The 23152-nt window shown below is 44.3% G+C and overlaps 1 protein-coding gene and 2 pseudogenes across 1 annotated transcript in view; all 3 read right to left on the bottom strand.

Moving 5' to 3' along the window:
- Positions 1–23152, bottom strand: part of TMEM258 (transmembrane protein 258) — a 101718-nt gene that overhangs the window by 27498 nt on the left and 51068 nt on the right. The gene's annotated exons all lie outside the window — the stretch shown is intronic.
- LOC126936413 (uncharacterized) lies at positions 41–18044 on the bottom strand (annotated as a pseudogene).
- Positions 19231–19791, bottom strand: LOC126936412 (prostaglandin E synthase 3-like; annotated as a pseudogene).

Below are 23152 nucleotides of genomic sequence, written 5' to 3'. Positions count from 1 at the left end.
TCACAGCGGGGCGGCCAACACGCGCCCTCTCGCGGGCTCCCTAAAGGCGTCGCCGCCGGATTCCACTTCCTGACGTCAGGCGGGCGTCGCGGCGTTGGCTCCCAGAGGCGCCGCGGTGGGAATTGCGGTTCCCGTGCAGGCCTTCGGTGCGGGGCCTGGCCGGACCGGGTCTGGCGGGACCGCGCTCCAGAAGTGGATGGACGGAGGGTCCAGGGCTGCGGGGTAGCCGCAGGAAGGGTGGTCGGGGCCGGGGCCGAGGCTTTTCTGTGCACGAGGCTACCCGGGCGGTCGCGGACATCATCTTTAGGCTGTGGATGCCGTCGCCGGGGTCTCCAGACGCTGACCCTACAGGGATGGAAACTGTTGCCTGCTCGCCACGTCGTCCCGCCAATTGTGCCGCCCGAAGTAGAAGCCTGAGAGCCCTTGAAAGTTGCAGTTATCTTGTGAACAACATATTTAGGGTTTCTTGGGCTTGGTGGTGGTTGGGGGAGGGCTGTTAAATACCCCACAATTTTTATAACCCTGTTGGCCTTTTTTTAAAATATATATTTTGAAAAAAAACACTGAGATCCTTCAGTGATGATCCTAGCATCTCCTGACCCTTAGGTGTTTCACCTGAAAAACCTGGGTCTTCAAGCTGAGGCATTTCTGTTCTAGCCTGGAGGTGCCTGGGAGGCCTGGGAGACATTTTAAGCAAAGAGATTTGGCATTTAGATATCTGAGTTTTAGAAAGAGGAGTGGGAACGCACCCAAAAGTGGGGATGCCAGTTACGAAGCTGTTGCAGTTCTAAAGAGACCCAGAGTTTAGGTCTAAAATTTTATATATTTCAACAAACACTATAAAGCACTTACTGCGTTTTGCAAACCTTAAGTCCATTTAATTCTCCTAACAACCCTATGAGGTAGGAACTATTAACCTCATTTACAGTGAAGAAACTGAGCCGGAGAGAGGTTATTTTGTCACACAGCTTGTAAGTGGAGGGCTGAGATTTGACCCTGGCCTGTGCTCTGAACTCCCAGGCTCTGCCATCTTTCTGATTACACTGGTATTTGGGCACTTGAAAGGGAAAGGAAACATAACTGTCCCAAGCACTGAGCTAGATTCTGAGCCCCTAGGAGTCAGGAGAGGGTGATACAAAACAGACTAGGTGAAATATGGCTAGATTTCTGGTAGAAAAGGATTTAATTCATTCCATCCAAATTCTTCATTTTATAGATAAGAAAACTGAGGTTCGAAATGGGGAAGGGACTTCCCAAGTTCCCATAGGGAAGTTTAGATGTCCTGACTTCCAGGTAAGATGCCAGGCTATTGGACCCTGCTCAAGAATGATGGTCCACACAGCTGCACTTCTGTACAGCCAGTACTCCTTTTTAAAACACCTTGCCCAAAACTTGGCAATGTCTAATGAGAGCTACAAAACATTTTCTATTCTTTGATCAAGCAGTTTCACTCTTGATAAAGTTGGGGAGACTGTGCAAAGTTGCAGAAATAGCCAATTTAATAGCAAAAACTGGAAACAACCCTGAGTTCTGACAATAAGAAAATCACCAAGCTTATTGGGATCTGTTAGCACAATGAAGAATTAAAGAATGATTTTGAATGGCCAGAATGTGAACTATATTGATAGATACAGAATCCTTCCCTGTGAAATAAGCAGAACCCAAAGTAGTATGGGTTCACTGATTACAACTATGTAAGAAATTCAGGGGTATTAAATAACAGAAGAGAGGTCCTTTACATAAACCATTTTCCCTATAGTGATGGTGCAGTGGGATAAAAGGTGTCATACTGCTGGTAGAAGTGTAAGTTGATTAATCTGGAAAAAAATAGTTTTGACAAATTTATATCAAAATTTTAAGTTTGTTTTTGTTTTTGTTTTTGTTTTTTTGAGATGGAGTCTCACTCTGTAGCCCAGGCTGGAGTGCAGTGGCGCGATCTCAGCTCCCTGCAAGCTCCACCTCCCAGGTTCATGCCATTCTCCTGCCTCAGCCTCCCAGGTAGCTGGGACTACAGGCGCCCAACACCCCACCAGGCTAATTTTGTTTTTGTATTTTTAGTAGAGATGGGGTTTCACCATGTTAGCCAGGATGGTCTCAATCTCCTGACCTCATGATCCGTCCGCCTCAGCCTCCCAAAGTGCTGGGATTACAGGCGTGAGCCACCGTGCCTGGCCTGAATTTAGGAATGTTTTGAATACTGAAGAGATGAAAAAAAATTAGAAAAAAAAATATTCCCAATAATTCCATGTTTAGGAATATAGCCTAAAGAAATGTTCTTAGAAAAATATTTATAGATCAGGCAGGGTGCCTCAGGATTGCCTGAGCTCAGGAGTTCAAGACTAGCCTGAACAAAACAAATGAGCCAGGTGTGGTGGTGTGCGCCTGTAGTCACAGCTACTCGGGAGGCTGAGACAGGAGAATTGCTTGAACCTGGGAGGCAGAGGTTGCATTGAGCCGAGATTGTGCCACTGCACTCCAGCCTGGGCGACAGAGCAAGATTCTGTCTCTACAAAAAAAAAAAAAACTATAAAGAAAAAATATTCATAGGCCGGGCGCGGTGGCTCAAGCCTGTAATCCCAGCACTTTGGGAGGCTGAGACGGGCGGATCACGAGGTCAGGAGATCGAGACCATCCTGGCTGACATGGTGAAACCCCGTCTCTACTTTAAAAATACAAAAAACTAGCCGGGCGAGGTGGCGGGCGCCTATAGTCCCAGCTACTCGGGAGGCTGAGGCAGGAGAATGGCGTGAACCCGGGAGGCAGAGCTTGCAGTGAGCTGAGATCCGGCCACTGCACTCCAGCCTGGGCGGCAGAGCGAGACTCTGTCTCAACAAAAAAAAAAAAAAAAAGAAAAAATATTCATTAAAGCAGTATCTATGATAGCAGGAAATGGAAACACTGTAAATGCCCATCAGTGAAATACTTTGCAGACATTAAAAATAATATCATCTTTCCTTTAATACAGAATCAAGGAAAATTAAATAAAATAATGTGATGTAAGTTTGACTGCAGAGATAACTGTTCATTAAAAAAGACTAGGTTGGGTGCGGTGGCTCACACTTGTAATCCCAGAACTTTGGGAGGCAGAGGCAGGTGGACCACCTGAGGCCAGGAGCTCGACACCCACCTGGCCAACATGGTGAAACCCTGTCTCTACTAAAATATAAAAATTAATGCCTGTAATCCCAGCTACTTGGGAGGTAGAGGCAGGAGAATCGCCTGGGCAACATGGTGAGACCACATCTCAGAAAAAGCCAAAAAACCCGTACCAGTTGTAGGATAATTCCTTGATTAACCCCACCTACCTAGAACCATTCATTAAGTGTTTTATTCAGCATTTGTGGGGTGTCTTCTCTTTGTATTCCCAGCAGCTACTTTGGTAAGGTGCTGGGAATCCAAAGTTCAGTACTATATGGGTCATGCCTAGCCATGTCTGTGGGAGGAGAGAGACAAGAGAATCATGGATAATAGGTCAGTATTATAGATGCAAATTAAATGCATCTTGCTCAGGATTTAAACAGCTTATATGACATGAATTTGCATTCATGTTTCTTGGCCATTCATGTTCTTAGGTCAGTGTCATGTATTTTGCCACCTCCCTAACGAGGTTATAATTCAGGATAGGACTGTGGATTCTGTTTATACTACCGATACATGTTCAGAGCACCTTGGTTTGGAGTTCTAGATGGAATCCCACATAAATTTGTGGAGTTGGCCAGGCATGGTAGCTCATGCCTGTAATCCCAGCATTTTGGGAGGCTGAGGAGGGCAGATCACCTGAGGTCAGGAGCTCTAGACCCACCTGGCCAACATGGTGAAACCCTCTCTCTACTAAAATACAAAAATGAGCCAGGCGTGGTGGGGGGTCCCTGTAATCTCACGTACTTGGGAGGCTGAGGCAGGAGAATTGCTTGAACCCAGGAGGCAGAGGTTGCATTGAACTGAGATTGAGCCACTGTACTCCAGTTTGGGCGACAGAGCCAGATTCTGTCTCAAAATTGAATGAATGAATGAATGAATGAATGAATGAATGAATGAATAAATAATTTGCTGAATTAACTGATGATTTCAACCTGAAAAAATACAGGTGAGTAAGCATATAGGCTACTAGGCAAATGTTGTATTGCCCTCTCATCTCCTTATCCACCTACACATGTGGTCATGCAGACTGCAATAAACACATATCCAGGCCAACAAAAGGAAACGTTTGCCTTGTGGGCCCTGTTGATCCTAAGAGAACTTGCCTTATCCTGGATATGAATCACATGCTTAATTTTAGGTTGCCACTTATGAATACTACTTGTTCTAGCCAAATTAATCCTCAAGGAAGAGAACAAAATGAGCTTAAGATCCTAATGCCAGGTCAGGCACAGTGACTCGTGCCTATAATCCCAGTGCTTTGGGAAGCTGAGGTGGGAGGATTACTGGAGCCCAGGAGTTGAAGGACCAGCCTAGATAACATAGTGAGACCCCTTCCCCACTGCCCCACCATTTTCTCTCTAAAGAAGAAAAAAAAAAAGACCTTAATGCCAATTGTAGTGAAGCCATAATTGAATAACCTAACTGCCAGTGGCTGTTGGAATAGCCTGAGTTGTGAATTCAAATTTTGATTCATTTTAACAAAAGATCCTAAACATAATAGTTTTTCCAATAGCCTGTATCCTTTACAAAGTCAACACGCATAGGAGGAGCAATACTGGTTGTGCTCTGCCTCTGTTGCAGCCTCCCCTCAGTCGCAGTCCCTCAGGCCATTAAAGACCAAAACCATTTTTGAAAAATCTGGATTTCTGTGAAATTGGATAACTTATGGGGGTGTAGTGACTACAACACAGTAGGCACACAGTAGGCACTAAAGTTAACCAAACCAGTCTTTGTTTTAAGAAAAGTCATCTATAATAATTCTGCAGATTAATGTCAAGTAATATTACAAATAATTTATGACATACAGTGCTTAAACTAAAGGGAGAATCCCAGTCATACCTCTATTAGAGGCAGAGCGAGAGCTAGAAACAGGACTCTTTCATTTTGCTGCATTCTAAGAATGGAGATTGGGATGGGGTGGGGGTAGGCTCATAGAGGAATTCATGGGATTTCCTTAATGCAGTCTTGCTCTGTCGCCCAGGCTGGAGTGCTATGAATGGAGATTGGGGATGGGGTGGGGTAGGGGCTCATAGAGGAATTCATGGGATTTCCTTAATGCAGTCTTGCTCTGTCGCCCAGGCTGGAGTGCAGTGGCACGATCTCAGCTCACTGCAAGCCCCGCCTCCCAGGTTTACGCCATTCTGCCTCAGCCTCCCGAGTAGCTGGGACTACAGCCGCCCGCCACCACGCCCAGCTAGTTTTTTTTTTTTTTGTATTTTTTAGTAGAGACGGGGTTTCACCGTGTTAGCCAGGATGGTCTCGATCTCCTGATCTCATTATCCGCCCGTCTCGGCCTCCCAAAGTGCTAGGATTACAGGCTTGAGCCACTGCGCCCGGCCTGCTGCCAAATTATTTCACAGGTATTCCTCGAGCACTTAGTATGCATTCCTTAGTTTTACTGCACTTCTTGTCACCAGAACAGGAAAGGAATTGTGTCCTACAGCTCCTTGACCAAGTACCTCTCCACTAATACTGTGCACACTAAAGATGCAGGAACAAAGCACTAGACTCTGGGATATGAAGATCTCAAATTCTATTCTCTGTGCACTTCAGAGTTGGAGAAGGATCCATCAAGTTTCAGTAGAATGTACCAAGGAAGGGAGGCAATGTGGTAGAATAGAAAGAATAAGGATTGTAGTTGAGACACCTGCAACCTGGACCTGCTAGTCCACCTACTGCTGTGTAATCTTGGACAATTATGTCCACCTCTATGGGTTTTGGATCCTTTATCTGTAAAGTGAAGAGATTGGCCAGATGCTTTCCAGCACTAGGAATCTGTGCTTTAAATTAAAGTTTTACCTAACATACCATACTTTTTATCAATGTCCACCTGCAGATAACAACCCACCTTATTTTATTTGAGTTTTGAGACAGGGTCTTGCTCTGTCTTGCATTCCAGGCTGGAGTGCAGTGGCACAATCATGGATCACTGAAGTCTCCACCTCTGAGGTTCAAGCGTTCCTCCCACCTCAGCCTCCCAAGTAGCTGGGACTATAGGCATGCACCATTGTATCCAGCTAATTTTTTATTTTTTGTAGAGACAGGGTCTCACTGTGTTGCCCAGGCTGGTCTCAAATTCCTAGGCTCAAGTGATCCTCCCACCTTGGCTTCCCAAAGTGTTGGGATTACAGGCGTGAGCCACCATGCCTGGCCTAACCCAGTTTCTTAGATAGGTTCCCCAGCCTGTCATTTAAGTCATCTAAATTTGATGCACTTGCTAAGTTGATGCCATTTTTGCTGTAGAAAATTATTTATTTAAAAAAATAGTTATGACTTTCACCACATATTAATAAATCATTATCTAGTGAGCTTGGTTAAAGTTTGACCTCACCAATATTGCTAGCTAAGAAAATACATGTATGGCACTTTAACATACCTGGTGTCCTTTAAGCCTCGTTATTAAAATAGATGAGATAGGTTAGAAATCACTATTTCTGCTGGGTGCAGTGGCTCATGCCTGTAATCCCAGCACTTTCGGAGGCTGAGGTGGGCAGATCACCTGAGGTTGGGAGTTCGAGACCAACCTGACCAACATGGAGAAACCCTGTCTCTACTAAAAATACAAAATTAGCCGGGCGTGATGGCGCATGCCATGTAATCCCAGCTACTCGGGAGGCTGAGGCAGAAGTATCGCTTGAACCTGGGAGGCAGAGGCTGCGGTAAGCCAAGATTGCACCACTGCACTCTAGCCTGGGGGACAGAGTGAGACTCTGTCTCATGAAAGAGAAAGAGAGAGAGAGAGAGAGAGAGAGAGGGAGGGAAAGAGGGAGGGAGGGAGGAAGGAATAAAGGGAGGGAGGGAGGAAGGGGAGGAAGGAAAAGAAGTCACTATTTCCTTTTTATCATGAGGAAACGGAAGGTCAGAGACAGAGGTCTAACATCACGTGGTAGGTATGGAAAAGGAATACTGTAGAGGTCTGTGATTGCTTTTGGTTTGTGACTTCCTACAAAAAGGAACAGACCCTGTTTCCCAAAGCCCAGGTCTGCTGCCTGGCTTATGACCTACACCGAATAGAGTAACTCAACCCTCTGATAACAATGACCCAATGATTAGCAGCTGCCGCAGAGCCCATTAAACTGGAATTAATCCTTGGAAGCAGGGAATGGGGGAGAGTTATTTCTGCTAATGTTGCTTAGCAAATACAGTCATATTTTTTTGTCACATGGAGGAGACCCTTCTGCAGTAAGAGAGAATCAGGCCTTGGCTGGGTGCGGTGGCTCACGCCTGTAATCCCAGCACTGTGGGAGGCCAAGGTGGGCAGATCATGAGGTCGGGAGATCGAAACCATCCTGGCCAACATGGTGAAACCCTGTCTCTACTAAAAATACAAAAATTATCTGGGCATGGTGCCGTCCACCACGGCCTCCTAAAGTGCTGGGATTATAAGCATAAGCCACTGCTCCCAGCTGAGGTGTTTCAAACATAACATTAAAATAGAATTTTTAATTTTTCACCCCTGTACTCACTCTGTTCCCTCATCTTGGTAAATGGTCCCATTATCTATTTATTTGCTCAACTCAAATGCTAGAATCAGATTTATTTCTCTTATTCCTTCATCTCTACCATCACCCCTGCCCCTGTACCTCCAACTAATGAGGTCTTTATTCTACTTCCAAAGGATATTCTAGGCTGGGCACAGTGGCTCACACCTGTAATCCCAGCACTCTGGGAGGCAAAGGTGGGCAGATCACCTGAGGTGAGGAGTTCGAGACCAGCCTGGCCAACATGGCGAAACACTATCTGTACTAAAAATATAAAAATTAGCTGGGCATGGTGGCGGGCGCTTGTAATCCCAGCTACGCAGGAGGCTGAGGCAGGAGAATTGCTTGAACACAGGAGATGAAAGTTGCGGTGAGCTGAGACTGCACCATTGCACTCCAGCCTGGGCGACAAGAGCGAAACTCGGTCAGAAGGAAGGAAGGAAGGGAGGGAGGAAGGGAGGGAGGGAGGGAAGAAAGAGAAAGAAAGAAAAGAAAAAGAAAAAGAAAGAAAGGGAAAGAAAGAAAGAAAAGAGAAAGAAAGAGAAAGGAAAGGGGAAGGAAGGAAAGAAGGAGAAAAAGGAAAGAAAGAAAGAAAAAGAAAGGGAAGAAAGAAAGAAGGAAAGAAAGAAAAGACATTCTAAAAGTATCTGCTTCTCTCAATCTCCATCACTTTTGCCACTGATTGAAACGACATCTATCTTTGCCTGGACTGCTACAATAGTCGCCTAACTGGGCTCTGTGTTTTCCTTCTTTCCCCTTTACAACAGATTCTTTACAAATAAACTAATCTTTTAAAAAATATGTCAGATAATTTCTTTCTCTTGCTCAGAACTTACAGGAGTTCTGAGTGTACTTAAAAATACCTTACCAAGACCTTCAAGATCTCTGGTGATCTGGCCACTGCTTCCCTCTCAAACCACAAACCTCATTTCTACTGGTGCCCCCTCAGGCACTACATACTTTAGCCACATCACCTCTCATTCTATGCTTTGAACATGCCAAATTCACCACTCTCTTGTTCTGCCTTCTTGTAGTACTTTTCCTTCAGATCTTTGTTAGCCTGGCTCCTTAGGGTTCAGTTAGTTTTTGTTTTTGAGACAGTCTTACTGTGTTGCCCACGCTGAAATGCAGTGGCACCATCATGGCTCACGGCAGCCTTGACCTCCTGGGCTCAAGTGATCCTCCCACCTCAGCCTCCTGAGTAGCTTGAACTACAGGCATGCACCCCCAGGCCTGGCTAATTTTTTTAGTAGAGATGCAGTCTCGCCATAATGCCCAGATTGGTCTAGAACTTCTGGCCTCAAGCCATCCTCCTGCCTCAGCCTCCCGAAGTGCTGGGATTACAGGAGTAATCAGTTCTTAGCTTCAATAAATATCCTTCTCTCAGAGAGGCCTTTCTTGCCTTCCTGCAGTGTCAGATTAGGTTAGAGATTGGCAAGAAGAGCACACACATACAAAAACACAGAGACACACACTCCTACTCTAAGTTCCGACTTTACATAGCCAATGGTACCGGACTTGCAGGAAGAGAGATGGCTCTGAGCAAGGCTACACATCTGTCTCAGCTTTTCCCTTGCTCCTAATCCTTTTGCACAAGAAAGCTCCTGCCAGAACTGAGAAGGAAACCAGATTCTTGCCACGTTACTGCTTTTTAAAACTCAGGCTTACATCACTAAGTGGGAAGACTACACTAACAATCTGTATGCTTCCATTTAAGGGCAGCTTTTATAAATACTGGGATCTGCTAGTCCTTAACTGTACTCAGCACTGACAAGACTCCATCTTCATCTAGGAGACGAACCATGTCTTTCCTTCTAGCTCTTCAATATTCCTCATAACCTGTCTCCCGTGGTGCCCCATCTCTTCCTGCCCTCTATCAGTTTCTATCTATTATTTTTGTTTCCTCCCAGCACACTGACGACTCTCGGAAATTATTTGGTGGTTATCTGTCTCCCCGACTAAAATACGAGTAGCGTGGGAGCAAATGCTTGCACACAGCTGTACTTCCATTTCTTAGAACAGTGCTTGGCATAGGGTAGATACTCCATAAATATTTGTTGAATGAGTGAGTAGATTACCTCCTACCTCCAGTCTTGCCACCCTCTACTTTCCTCTCCATCTGTAGCCAGTCAATCTCCTGGCTTCTCCCTAACCTGAAGATAAAGTCCAGCTCCTCAGTGTGTCCTGCCAGGCCCTTGCAGCCTGAGCCTGCCTGCCCCTCCAGCCTTGTCTCTCAATTTTCCTCTTGCCTGAAACTCTCCCTTCCACATCCCCATCCCTTGGCTGCTTCTGTGTTCCAGACCTACTGAACTTCTTTCAGATGCTCAAAACTGGAGTCAGGGCTGGTTGCTTGAGCCTAGGAGGTCGAGGCTTCAGTGAGCTGTGTTTGTGCCACTGCACTCTAACCTGGGTGGCAGAGCAAGATCCTATCTCAAAAAACAAACAGAAAATCCCCACAAAAACACACAGCACAAAATAAAAAAACAAAAACCATTTTAGTACCAAAAAATTAGGACATAATTTTTTCATAAAAGGCCAACATTTAAATGGAATAACCTTAATTTTATGGAATACTCTACATTCTTTTTTATTTTTCTAGTGTTTTCATTAGCTGTTGAAAACTCTGTCATATCTCGGACCAGTTTGTGGACCAGCTCTTGGGGATGACTGAATGATATCTCAGGTCTCTTCCAACCTAATATTCTGAGACTTTATTCACAAGTAGTTTCCATGTTGCAGAAAGGTCCCCAGTAGGTCTATTTGGTGCTGGGGCTGAGCAGACACAGTGAAGAGTTTTTACCTGTGCGGACGCCCGTACTATGCGCACCGGGTATGCTATCGTCAACACCTAAGGCAATCCTATGGGGTAGGTATTACTGATGGCAAAACTGAGGCTTGGAAAGATTAAACTACCCAAAGTCACACTGTAGTGGAGTGGCCACCACCACAGTGTGACTTTGGGTGGCTTACTTAATCTTGACTCCAAAGCCCATAGTTTTCTGCACCCAGATTCTAGTATTATGTCTAGCAGTTACTTTTCTCCTGGAAGCAGCCACCTCTTCTGAAAATGGCTTCTTCTCCTACTCTAGCGTGTAGACTGAGCTCAAGGGAGGTTGATTTCCAGGCCATGGTTGATCCATCCAGTCATGGGAACTTGACCCAAGGAGGGAGTACCAGTCAGAGATCTTCCTCGGGTGTCTGACCTTATACCTCCAGAGATTAGAAGGTGTTATGTTCTAATGCAGCAAGCCATAAATGCTGACTCAGTTGTTTTCAGAACTGTCTTGTTGCCAGAAAACAAGAGTTGTTGCCAGAAACTGTCTTCAGGAAGAGGGAATGAGGCCACCTCAAGGTGAAACAGGAGAGAGAACCTGGCAGCATTCAAGTCCCGGGATCCAATTGTTCCCGAGGCTGTCCCATCCCCACATTTCCCACGGTTAGATTATTCAACCTTCCCCTGAATTGAGCAAGGGAATAAATCCTTCTCTTTTCTTGTTCTCTTTTTTTTTTGAGACAAGGTCTCACTCTGTAGCCCAGGTTAGAGGGCAGTGGCCTGGTCATGGCCCATTGCGGCCTCAACCTCTCAGACTCAAGCAATCTTCCCACCCCAGGCTCCCGAGTTGCTGGTACTACAGGCACGTGCCAACACACCTGGCTAATTTTTTTTTTTTTTTTTTTTTTTTTTTTTTTTTTGAGACGGAGTCTCGCTCTGTAGCCCAGGCTGGAGTGCAGTGGCCGGATCTCAGCTCACTGCAAGCTCCGCCTCCCGGGTTCACGCCATTCTCCGGCCTCAGCCTCCCGAGTAGCTGGGACTACAAGCGCCCGCCACCTCGCCCGGCTAGTTTTTTTGTATTTCTTAGTAGAGACGGGGTTTCACCGTGTTAGCCAGGATGGTCTCGATCTCCTGACCTCGTGATCCGCCCATCTCGGCCTCCCAAAGTGTTGGGATTACAGGCTTGAGCCACCGCACCCGGCCCTCCTGGCTAATTTTTTAAGTTTTTAGTAGGGATGGGGCCTCACTATGTTGCCCAGATGGATCTCAAACTGCTGAGCTCAAGCAATCCTCCCACCTTGGCCTCCCAAAGTGCTGGGATTACAGGCGTAAGCCACTGCGCCCAGCCCCCTCCTATTTTCTAAGCCAATTCAAGTTTAATCAGATGCAACCAGTTTAGCTCAGGTCCCAGTGCTCTCATCCTTCTTCCCCAGTAAGGAGGTAGCACACTACAGTGGAAAGAAAGTGGACCTCGGAATAAGAACTTTGGCAAGATGTGAACAAAACAATACTGCATGGTGTTACAGGCTTAGAAACTGTCAGAAGCACTCACATTCAGCCACTGCAGCCTGGGCTATTGTCTGGAACACCAGATAGTACGCTGAGGCTTGTGTTGAGGACAAAGGTCTTAGATGCATCTGAGAAAGGGAAACAAAAGAAAAAGCCGTGCATGTTCGTTTTCAGTTCAGTTACAGCGGGTCCTCGATTAACGTCATTTCATTATAACGCTGCTGAGAGGAAAAATCGATTCCCTGCCGGGGCCACTTTCTGAGTGAAGTTTGCACGTTCTCCTTGGGTGTCTGAGCTTGTGTTGCAGGGTTTTCTCCAGGTCCCCCGACTTCCTCCCACATCCCAAAGATATGCAAAGATGTGAATTGCACATCTAAATTGTCTACACTGTTTAGACTGTCCCAGTTTGAGTGAGTGTGGATATGTGAGTGAGCGTAGGTGTGTGTGAGGGTGTGGGTAAGTGTGGGATGTGAGTGGGTACGTGACTGTGCATGTATGAGTGTGGGGAGGTGAGTGTGTGTGTGGTAGTGTGGGTGTGTGTTAGTGAGTGTGGGTGTATGTGTGGATGTGAGTGTGAGCGTGTGAGGGAGAGTGAGGATGTGAGTGTGGGGATATGTGTGTGTGTGAGAGAGAGTGTGAGAGGCTGTGTGAGAGTGTGTGTGAGACAGTGTGAGTGTGTGTGTTAAAATGTGTGAGTGTGAGTGTGTGTGAGTATGAGTGTGTCTGTGTGAGTTTGTGTGAGAGTGTGTGTGTGTTTGTGTGTGTGAGAGTGTGTGTGGGAGAGAGTGAGTGTAAATGTGTAAGTGTGTGTCACTGTATATGTGTGTGAGTGCGTGTGTGTGTGAGTGTGTGTGTGGGAGAGAGACAGAGGTGTGTGTGTGTGTGTGTGTGTGTGGTGTGAATGCGTGCCCTGTGACAGGATGGTGTCCTGCCCGGGGTTGGATCCCACCTTATGCCCTGAGTTGCAGAGATAGACTCCGGCCACTTGAACTGAAACAATTGGGTAATTAATTATCTTATTTGTTTTTACCAATCTTTCATAAATGTATGTGTAGTTCACATTTATTTCAATGTTAATATATTGGGAGTGTTCTGGTCTTTATCTAGAAGTTTGGTGATGCTTTTGTGACAGAAATACGCTGTAGGAACCTAACTCTTGTTTCTGTCAATTAGCCTGTGGTCAAATTGGTTTTGTTATACGTCGTTTCATTTAAAGTTGCAGTTCCCAAGAACCTATCAGCATCCTTAAATGATGACCTACTGTATTTTTGAAGTAACAGCAAAATGTACAATTTATGGATGAAAACTCTCTTCTCCATCAGTCATGTTTTATGACTGTAACATTTTACAATTGTGTGTGTGTTTTTTAGGACAGGTTAATACATAGGGTTCAAAATTCAAAAGATACAAAAAAAAGTATAATGCAGTGAACGAAGTTTCCCTGTGATCCCTGCCTCTGACCACACCCACCTTTCCCAGCAGCCAACCAATGTCAGCAGTTAAGAAAATCTTTCCAGAGATATTCTCTGCACATATATGTTGGCTTTTGCTGCATGACAAGACACTTCAAAGCTTAGTGAGTTAAGAAAAAAACAAGCTTGGGAGTCTATGGGCCTGTGGAGCACTTCTAGTCTGGGCTTGCTCAGCAAGGCTAGGTGGTAGAGGATACCCTCAGTCACATGTCTGGAATTGTCAGGCTGGGTGGACCAGAAGATCCTTGCATGTCTGGAAGTTGGCTTATGTCAACTGAAGTGATGGCCACATGCCTCCCATCATCTGGGAGACTAGCTCCGACTCATGTGATGACAGAAGAGTTCCCAGCAGCGAAAGGGGTTATACTCCAACACACAAGCCGTATCAAGTTTCTGCTTTCATTATATTTGCTAATGAACCTCATATGGCCACGTCCAGGATCAAGGGATGGAGAAATAGACCCCACATCATGGTGGAAAGAAGTGTAAAGTCTCATTGCAAGAGGGCACACATTTAGAGAGGAGAAGAATTAAGGGCATTCTCTGCTGTCTATGACAGCACATGTGTGTGAAGATGAGTGCATGTATGTACTCATGTGTGTGCATGTGCACCTTTTCCTGTTTTTTACATAAGTGGTGGCATACCGTCTTATGGCTTCTTATAGCTAAAACCTGATTCACAATCCTTGATGTCTACCAAACATGAAAGTTTATATTTTAGGTAGTAAAGGCATATTACAATCAAACAGTTTGATGGGAGAGTTCTTATCTCTTTATGTCAAATAGTAGGAAGATGAAGTGGAGGAACCTGTAACCTATGATAGAGAACAGAGCAGAGCTCACTGAGACCTTCACCTGAGCTCCTACCTCAGCTCATCCAGTATCTTTATGTAGTCATTTACAGTTAGAAAGTCAGCTTCCCAGAGAAATGCCTGTATAGTACCCAAATAAAGTACCTTGCTTTATAGTCTCCATTTGTTTGTTTATTTTTGAAGAGACAGAGGTCTCATTGCGTTGTCCAAGCTGGTCTTGAACTCCTTGGTTCAAGAGATCCTCTTGCTTCGGCCTCCCGAGTAGCTGGGACTACAGACGTGAGCCACCGCACCCGGGCCTCATGGTCTCTATTTAATTAGAGTTGATTCCCTTCTTGAAAAAAGACTCATTTTGTGGTTATCATTTATCAGAGAGGGAGCTTGTATTGTCCCCATTTGGGTCTTGACGCTACCTTTTCAGTGAGGCCTTCTCATCTAGTCTAAGAGGGTGCCCTACTTCAATTCCTGTCCCCGCTCCCTTTCCTGCCTTGTTCTTCTCCATAGCACAATCACCACCTGACACGCCATATATTTGTTTGTTTGTTAGTTCCTGTATTGTCCATCTCTGCCAACTAGAATATAAGCTCTGGGGGGCAGACTTTGTCTTGTTTACTTCTCTATCCCCAGCACCTAGAATAGTGACTGCCACATAGAAGGCTTTTGGTAAATATTTCTTGAATAAATGAATATTGTAAAAATTCTCACACAAGTTAGTTTCCTTTCTAAGCCCTAATTACCTCATCTTTAAGGTGGGGATTGTAATACCCGCTTCACTGGGTTCCCATGAGGAGTAAGCGAGTTATGCATGCACAGCAACTCCTACGGTGCATGACATCTAGACTGATCCATCGAGGTGGATCAGAAGGTGTGCTCACAGCCCGCATTTACATAAGGGCATCAATGTTCATAACAGCAAGTAGTACCTCTTCTGGGACATGGGAACTTTGGCGTGGATCAAAACCTTCAAATGAAAAGAAGTCAGAAAAGAAGTCAGCCTTTTAAAAGGCTAGTCCGGACTTCTTTGCAGTGTAGCAAACCAAACACGTGTTTGTCTTTCTCCCCTCCTGATTTGCCATTAAAATTAAGCAAAGAAACAATGGGAAGCTGAGGCTGAAGGATCACTTAAGCCCAGGAATTCAAGGCTGCAGTGAGCTGTGATTGCACCACTGCACTCCGGTCTGGGTGACAGAGCAAGATCCTGGAAAGAAAAGAAAAGAAAAGAGAAAAGACAGAAGAGAAGAGAAGAAAAAGGAGAAGAGGAAAGAGAGAGCAAAAGAAAGAAAAATGGAAGGATAGAAGAAAAAGGGAGGAAGGAAGGGAGGAAGGGAGGGAGGGAGAGAGGGAGGGAGGAAGGAAGGAAGGAAGGAAGGAAGGAAGGAAGGAAGGAAGGAAGGAAGGAAGGAAGGAAGGAAGGAAGGAAAACTAAGCTCATAAAACTGAAGAAAATAGGATGGCCCTTCAGTGGACAAGGGAGTTAAATGAATTTCAGTGGAATGTAGAAAACCACAGCCAAGAATGAGCGTGGGCGGGCACTTTGGGAGACCAAGGCAGGCGGATCATCTGAGGTCAGGAGTTCTAGGCCAGCCTGGCGAACATTGCGAAACCCTGTCTCTACTAAAAACACAAAAATTTGCCAGGTGAAGTGGTGGGCGCCTGTAATCCCAGCTACTTGGGAGTCTGAGGCAGGACAATCGCTTGAACCCAGGAGGCAGAGGTTGCAGTAAACTGAGACCGTGCCATTGTACTCCAGCCTGGGTGACAGAGCTGAAACTCCATCTCAAAAAAAATAAATAAATAAAGAATGCGGGAGGATACAGCTATCCCATTGCACAGTGTCAGTCCTGGACAGGAGGATGGCGGGGGATGGGAGTGAGCCAGCGGGGCCATGCCAGGGATTCCTGAAAGTCTACCTACTAAACAGCTCCATCTGTCGGCTGCTCACACTCTTTAACACTCTCGCACCCTCTCCCTGTCCCCTCACCCTGTGCTGGTAGACACCAGCCATTTAGCTCTAGATGAAGGAACTGCTAAAGGAGAGCTTTGACAGTTACGGTGAGTTGGCAACCCAGAGGAGAGCCCCTCCGTTCTGCCACTTCAGTTTCCCACAATCCAAAGGCCAGCTCCCAACCCATTCGTCCTAATGTGACATACACAAATCAGCAAGCCCTACCCAGGTACACAGATGGGCCAAGCCAGAAGGAGACTCTGGGGAAACAGGACATGCCCACTGGCTACTAGAATAGTCAACCTCGCCGTCGTTAATAAACACAAAATGACAATCCAAGGATGAAAACCAGCGACATGGAAGAGAAAGACAAACTGTTCCTGTACAGAGAACCAAAATTGGCCATTCACTCAAGACTAACGTCCTAGGGGGACAGAACATGGCTACAGGGATAGAAGGAGTAAAGAAGAGACAGGGGATCATTTATTAGGCACGGACATCGGCTAAGTCCTGTGCTCAAGCGTTCACATATATTTCCTCATTTAACTCTGCCAACGACTTTCTGAGATTGACAATATTCTTGTTGACCATTTTACAAATGAAGAAGCTGTGAGTCAGAGAAGTCAATAACTTATCCTGAGGTCATACAGCTGCTAAAGGAAACACACTGCATTCTTTGTTTTGTTTGTTTTATATTTGTTTTTGTTCTTAGCGTGGACACATTTATTAACCAAAGGGATGATCCTAACCAAATCAACACTTTGAAATAGTTGCATGTAAAATGTTTGTGATAAGATAATTGAATACAGTAATGAAGAAAAAAAAAACAAACCCAGCAGTATGGAGATCTGCTCATTGAACTGAGCCTGTTTATTTTCGTAGCTAATTCCTGTCCAAAGTGATGGTGGAATTTTTATTCTACTTTTTTTTTTCATTTCCTTTTTTCTTAAATTATACGTTAAGTTCTGGGGTACATGTGCAGAATGTACAGGTTTCTTACATAGGTATACACGTGCCATGGTGGTTTGTTGCACCCATCAACCTATCATCTACATTAAGTATTTCTCCTAATGCTATCCCTCCCCTTGCCCCCCACCCCTCGACAGTCCCCGGTGTGTGATGTTCCCCTCCCTGTGTCCATGTGTTCTCATTGTTTAACTCCCAATTATGAGTGAGAACATGCAGTGTTTGGTTTTCTGTTCCTGTGTTAGCTTGCTGAGAATGATGATTTCTAGCTTCATCCATGTCCCTGCAAAGGACATGAACTCATCCTTTTTTATGGCTGCATAGTATTCCATGGTGTAATATTCTACTTTTTCCTAGATCTGAGTACAGGTGACATTGTTCATGACACAGTCCATCACTAATTTCCCATCTTTTGATTTTCTTGTTGTTGTGTTTTTCCTTCCCATCCCTCTCCCAATGTTGAACCAATGCGCCATCTGTAAGTGCAGACAGTCAGAGTTTTTCTGCCATCAGCTGTAGTTTCTTCTAACTTCTCTAACCAGGGTGTAAGAAGAAAACTGTTGTCTTCAAAGTGCTCTCAGTTTTTATGGTGAGGTTGTTGCTATCATGAGAGATGATACAATCTGGTCTGGCCATTGCACCCATGTTTTGCAGAGCTATTCCCACTGCCAGTTCTTTCATGTCTTCATCAAAGCCTTTGGTGTCCATCAGGCACCATCTTCCTTCCAGCTGCTCAGCAGTGACCTGGGTCGGCGTGCAGAGTGCACAGAGCGGGGTCAGGCATGGAGAGTGGGCTGTGCGACTCCTGGCACCTACAGGCACTTTAGAAGGGACCTGCCCCAGATGCCCATTTGTTGTTAAAGTCTTGATTGCTTTTATTTTATTATGAAGATGGTATGCAGGATGCATGCTTATTCTAACAAATTTAAACAAACCAGAGTAAAAGCATCCCCAGAAAGAGCTTCTATTTCTGTTTCTCCAGACTTTTTCTACACGTATGCCAGTAGATATGTATCTTATTTTTTCTTAAGTCTTCCAACAGTTTATTAGAAAGAATGTAGATGTTTTTTAAAATCCCCACTGTCATGAACTTAACTTGAGGTTTTCAGCTCTGGTATAAGCTGAATCAAAAAAAGAAATTAAAAAAAAAGTATTAAACATTTTTTTCACTCATTTGTCATATTGACAGTGCAACTACAAATCTGGTCTAAATGTACACACTCTCATATAACAACGTACAGCTTTCTTTGTCCTCCATGCCAAGAGATGTAAAAGCTTAAGGGTCAAACAATACCAAATGTATAATTTTTTTTTTTTTTTTTTTTTTTTTTTTTTTTTTTTAAGACAGAGTCTCACTCTGTTACCCAGGCTGGAGTACAATGGCGCGATCTCGGCTCACTGCAACCTCCGCCTCCCGGGTTCAAGTGATTCTCCTGCCTCAGCCTCCTGAGCAGCTGGTATTACAGGTGCCTGCCAACACGCCCAGCTAATTTTTGTAGAGATAGGGTTTCCCCATGTTGGCCAGACTGGTCTCGAACTTCTGACCTTAGGTGATCCACCTGCCTTGGCCCCCCCGAGTGCTGGGATTACAGGTGTGAGCCACCGCAACCGGCCCAAATGAATAATTTTAAAAAACCATCTAAGTTAAGGCATTCACTAGTTTTAGCTAAGATACATCTGGAACACTGACAAGAATCATGTGAAGTAAATTTTTTGAAAAATAAACTTTAGTGAAAAATCCTGAAGGATAATACCAGAAGAATAGTAGGTTACCAGTAAGGTGTCAGCCAATTTGTTCCAGCCACTTCTGAATCCATGTTCTATAACCTAAAATTTAGTTCTGTTTCCCTAAGCTGAGAGCTTTCTATCATGTCAGTATCTATGCTATGAAGAAAAGGAGACTTAGGTGAGATGTTTGTATTTATTCCAACTGCTGCATCCATTGCCTAGGACCTCAACAGCTTCCTGGAAATCTGGGATGTCTTCATACATCAGGTTATTGCCTTAGCTGACCTTAAAATTGCCCCATACAATGGTACATATCAACCCTCTGTGAAGCCTTTTCAAAAACAAAACAGGTTGAAAAATGGGTTAAAGTAGGCAAATAGAGCACGCCTTTTGAGCAATCAATTCAGGAGTTCTCTCCGTTCTGAAATCTTGCAGAGCAGTTATTTTTCTTTCTCAAAATCCAAGTGATGACAATATTCTTTAGCTCTAGCATTTTTTCATCATCACTTTCTCATGAGTCATCATCTGCTCCATCTACTTCTGGTAAATCTACATCCACACCACCACCCATGCTGTTTATCACCTCAGAGAAATGATCAAAATTAGACATGTCTTCATCTGAATCATCTTCCGTCTTTCCAATTGTTGAAGTCCACACTAAGCCAGTTAAGCTTTGCCCTTTTTTTTTGTTTGTTAACCTTGGCCATGACTGCCAGATTCTCCTTTTCATAAACAACATAAAATTGATCTGTCCATTCTTTTAGGCTCAGAATCATTTGGATCAATACAGTGAAAAAGATCAATTTCATTTAAATGCTTAAAATGATCATTTCCTCCAAGACAACTGAATGTACGTTTGGATTTTTCAAAATGTACATGAGCAGCTTTACTGTCTTCAACAGAAAATTCAGTGAAGACATGGTCCCTTCGATTGATTGTACCACTTTGCAGAAGCAGGTGGCATTGTAAAGGGGACAGGGGGATGGGGAAATGGGTGCATGGGCCTTTCTGGCAGTGGCTGCGGCTAGGGAGTTGACTCTTCTCCTGTGTTTTCTCCCTGGTTGCAACCTCTTCTTGCTCCCTTCAGGCGATGGTGGCAGCAACAGGCTCGACATATTTATCTTATTTATTTATTTATTATTATTATTTTTTGAGATGGAGTTTTGCTCTTGTTGCCCAGGCTTCACTGCAATGGTGCAAACTCAGCTCACCACAACCTCTGCCTCCTGGGCTCAAGCGATTCTCCTGCCTCAGCCTCCCAAGTAGCTGGGATTACAGGCACCCACCACCACACCCAGCTAATTTTTTGTATTGTTAGTAGAGATGGAGTTTCACCACATTGGCTAGGCTGGTCTTGAACTCCTGACCTCAGGTGATCCGCCCACTTCGGTCTCCCAAAGTGCTGGGATTACAGGCATGAGCCACTGTGCCCAGCCTTATCTTAAATTTTTAAACAAAGATTAGATTACATGTTTTGTAACTTGCTTGTGGTCACTTATATAATTGTATATCATTTTAGATTAGAGCATATGGCTCTGTGCCATTTAAAAAATAGCTGCATATATCACTTTATGAGTATTTTTAAATTATATGTACTCAAAACTGGTACTTCTTTGAACATACTTATAGGCATATCTTTGCTAATTTCTATAAAATAAGTTCCTAGAAGTGGACTTACTCATTCAAAGGGTACACACATTTCATTGATGATCCTCTGTGCAGGGTTTTTTGTTTCCTTGCAACTTACAGCTCACCCAACATTGTATATTATCATTCTTTTATATCTCTGTTCATCTCTTAGATGAAAAGTTGTGTCCTGCTTAATATATATTTCTTTAATTACTAATGAAATCAAGCATATTTTTGGCTGTTTGACTTACATTCCTTAGCCATTGTTCCATTGTATCATTCGTCTTTCTCTGTCTTTTTTTTTTTTTTTTTTTTTAAGATAGACACTGGTATTCAACTCCTATTATGTGGACTCCAAAGCCCGTGCCCTGTGTCTATTGCCTTATGGTGAAGGCTTGTGTCCTTAATCATGGAATCAGTGAAGCAGGGATTGATGAGTGTCTCCATCAGCTGTTAAGGCTCCAAAGCCAGTTGGGGTTGGTTGGGCAGGTGTGTTTTGTTGTGGGCAGGTTTATGCAAGCCTACCCCCAAAAGTCTGAGGGAGCTGAGAGGCCAAAGAAAGAGGCTAACAGATCCAGTTTTTTAGAAAGATTTAATAGACACTTAGGAACAGAAGCCATGTTTGTGTCTCTGGCGGCAGCAAGACAATATGGTGGATCCTGTGCCATTACTCCCAGATCCAGGGCTTATATACCACAGGGGAACAGTACGTGTGATTCAGAAGGAATGTGTAAGATAATCGAAGTACAATAACATTAAGGTTTAGACCTAAGGTCAGGATTCATGGAAAGTATGTGCTCTTACACAAGGAACTGGAAATCTTAGAGGCCTTCCCAGAGATGGGGTAAATCAGAAGTCAACATGGCAAATCAGCATCCACCACAGAGTAGCTTCAGCCTCCACAAGGCATTGTAAGGGGTCTGGACCCAGCTCTCCAGCCTCACCTGGCTCCTTTGCCTTCCCTTTGCTTCTCCAGGTAAATGTGAGCCCTGGGTTTAGGTTGGCGAGTTTAGAAAGAGCTCCTCTAAGCATGTTCCCTGATGTTAATTCATGCCATTCAACTTAGCAAGTGTTTGCCTGTGTAGACAAGTGTCTACTGTGAGTCAGATACCAAGAAAAGCCTTTGGGGACACAGAAATGAGTAAGATTGACCCCTCACTCCATTTGCATAGAGGGAGACAGATGCAAGTAGAGTATAATTTCCATAACAAAGACCCAAAGTGTTTTGGGAGAATTCATGGGAATGGGAGAGGTTGCACGGGCAGGGTGTGTCTGAAGCATTCGTTCTCTCTCTCTTTTTTTTTTTCTGAATGTATAAAGCTAACATAAAGCAGTCCTCACTCTAATTTTTTTTTTAATTTTACTTTAAGTTCTGGGATACATGTGCAGAACGTGCAGGTTTGTTACATAGGTATACATGTGCCATGGTGGTTTGCTGCACCTATCAACCTATCATCTAGGTTTTAAGCCCTGCATGCATTTGGTATTTGTCCTAATGCTCTCCCTCCCCTTGCTCCCCAATCCCTGACAGACCCTGGTGTGTGATGTTCCCCTCCCTGTGTCCATGTGTTCTCATTTTTCAACCCTCACTTATAAGTGAGAACATGCAGTGTTTGGTTTTCCGTTCCTGTGTTAGTTTGCTGAGAATGATGGCTTCCACCTTCAACCATGTCCCTGCAAAGGACATGAACTCATTCTTTTTTATGGCTGCATAGTATTCCATGGTGTATATATGCCACATTTTCTTTATCCAGTCTATCATTGATGGGCATTTGGGTTAGTTCCATGCCTTTGTTATTGTAAATAGTGCTGCAATAAACATACGTGTGCACGAGTCTTTATAGTAGAATGATTTATAATCCTTTGGGTACATACCCAGTAATGGGATTGCTGGGTCAAATAGTATTTCTGGTTCTAGATCCTTGAGGAATCGCCACACTGTCTTCCACAATGGTTGAACTAATTTACACTCCCACCAACAGTGTAAAAGCATTCCTATTTCTCCACAGTCCTGCCAACATCTGTTGTTTCTTGACTTTTTAATAATTGCCATTCTAACTGGCGTGAGATGGTATCTCATTGTGGTTTTGATTTGCATTTCTCTAATGACCAGTGATGATGAGCTTTTTTTCATGTGTTTGTTGGCCTCATAAATTGTCTTCTTTTGAGAAGTATCTGTTCATATCCTTCTCCCACTTTTTGATGGGGTTGTTTGTTTTTTTCTTGTAAATTTGCTTAAATTCCTTGTAGATTCTGGATATAAGACCTTTGTCAGATGGGTAGATTGCAAAAATGTTCTCCTATTCTGTATGTTGCCTGTACATGCTGATGATAGTTTCCTTTACGTGCAGAGAAGCGTCCATTCTTAAATGGTATGAGGGTTAATTTTATGTGTCAGTTTTGCTGGGTCGCAGTGCCCAAGACATCAGGTCAAACATTATTCTGAATGTTTCCATAAAGGTGTTTTTTGGATGAATTAATATTTAGGCTAGTGGTATTTGAGTAAAGCAGATTGCCCTCCATTAAGGAGATACCCCTCATCCAATCAGTTGAAGGTCTTAATAGAACAAAGACTGACCTCCCCTGAGCAGGAAGGAATTCTGTCAGCAGAGAGGACCTCAGACTTGAACAGCAACATCAGCCCTTCCCTGGGTCTCCAACCTGTCCACCCTGCAGACTTTTTTTTTTTTTTTTTT

This window comes from Macaca thibetana, chromosome 14 (assembly GCF_024542745.1).
Source record: "Macaca thibetana thibetana isolate TM-01 chromosome 14, ASM2454274v1, whole genome shotgun sequence".
NCBI classification, from domain to species: Eukaryota; Metazoa; Chordata; class Mammalia; order Primates; family Cercopithecidae; genus Macaca; species Macaca thibetana.
This window is presented reverse-complemented; position numbering and strand designations above follow the sequence as displayed.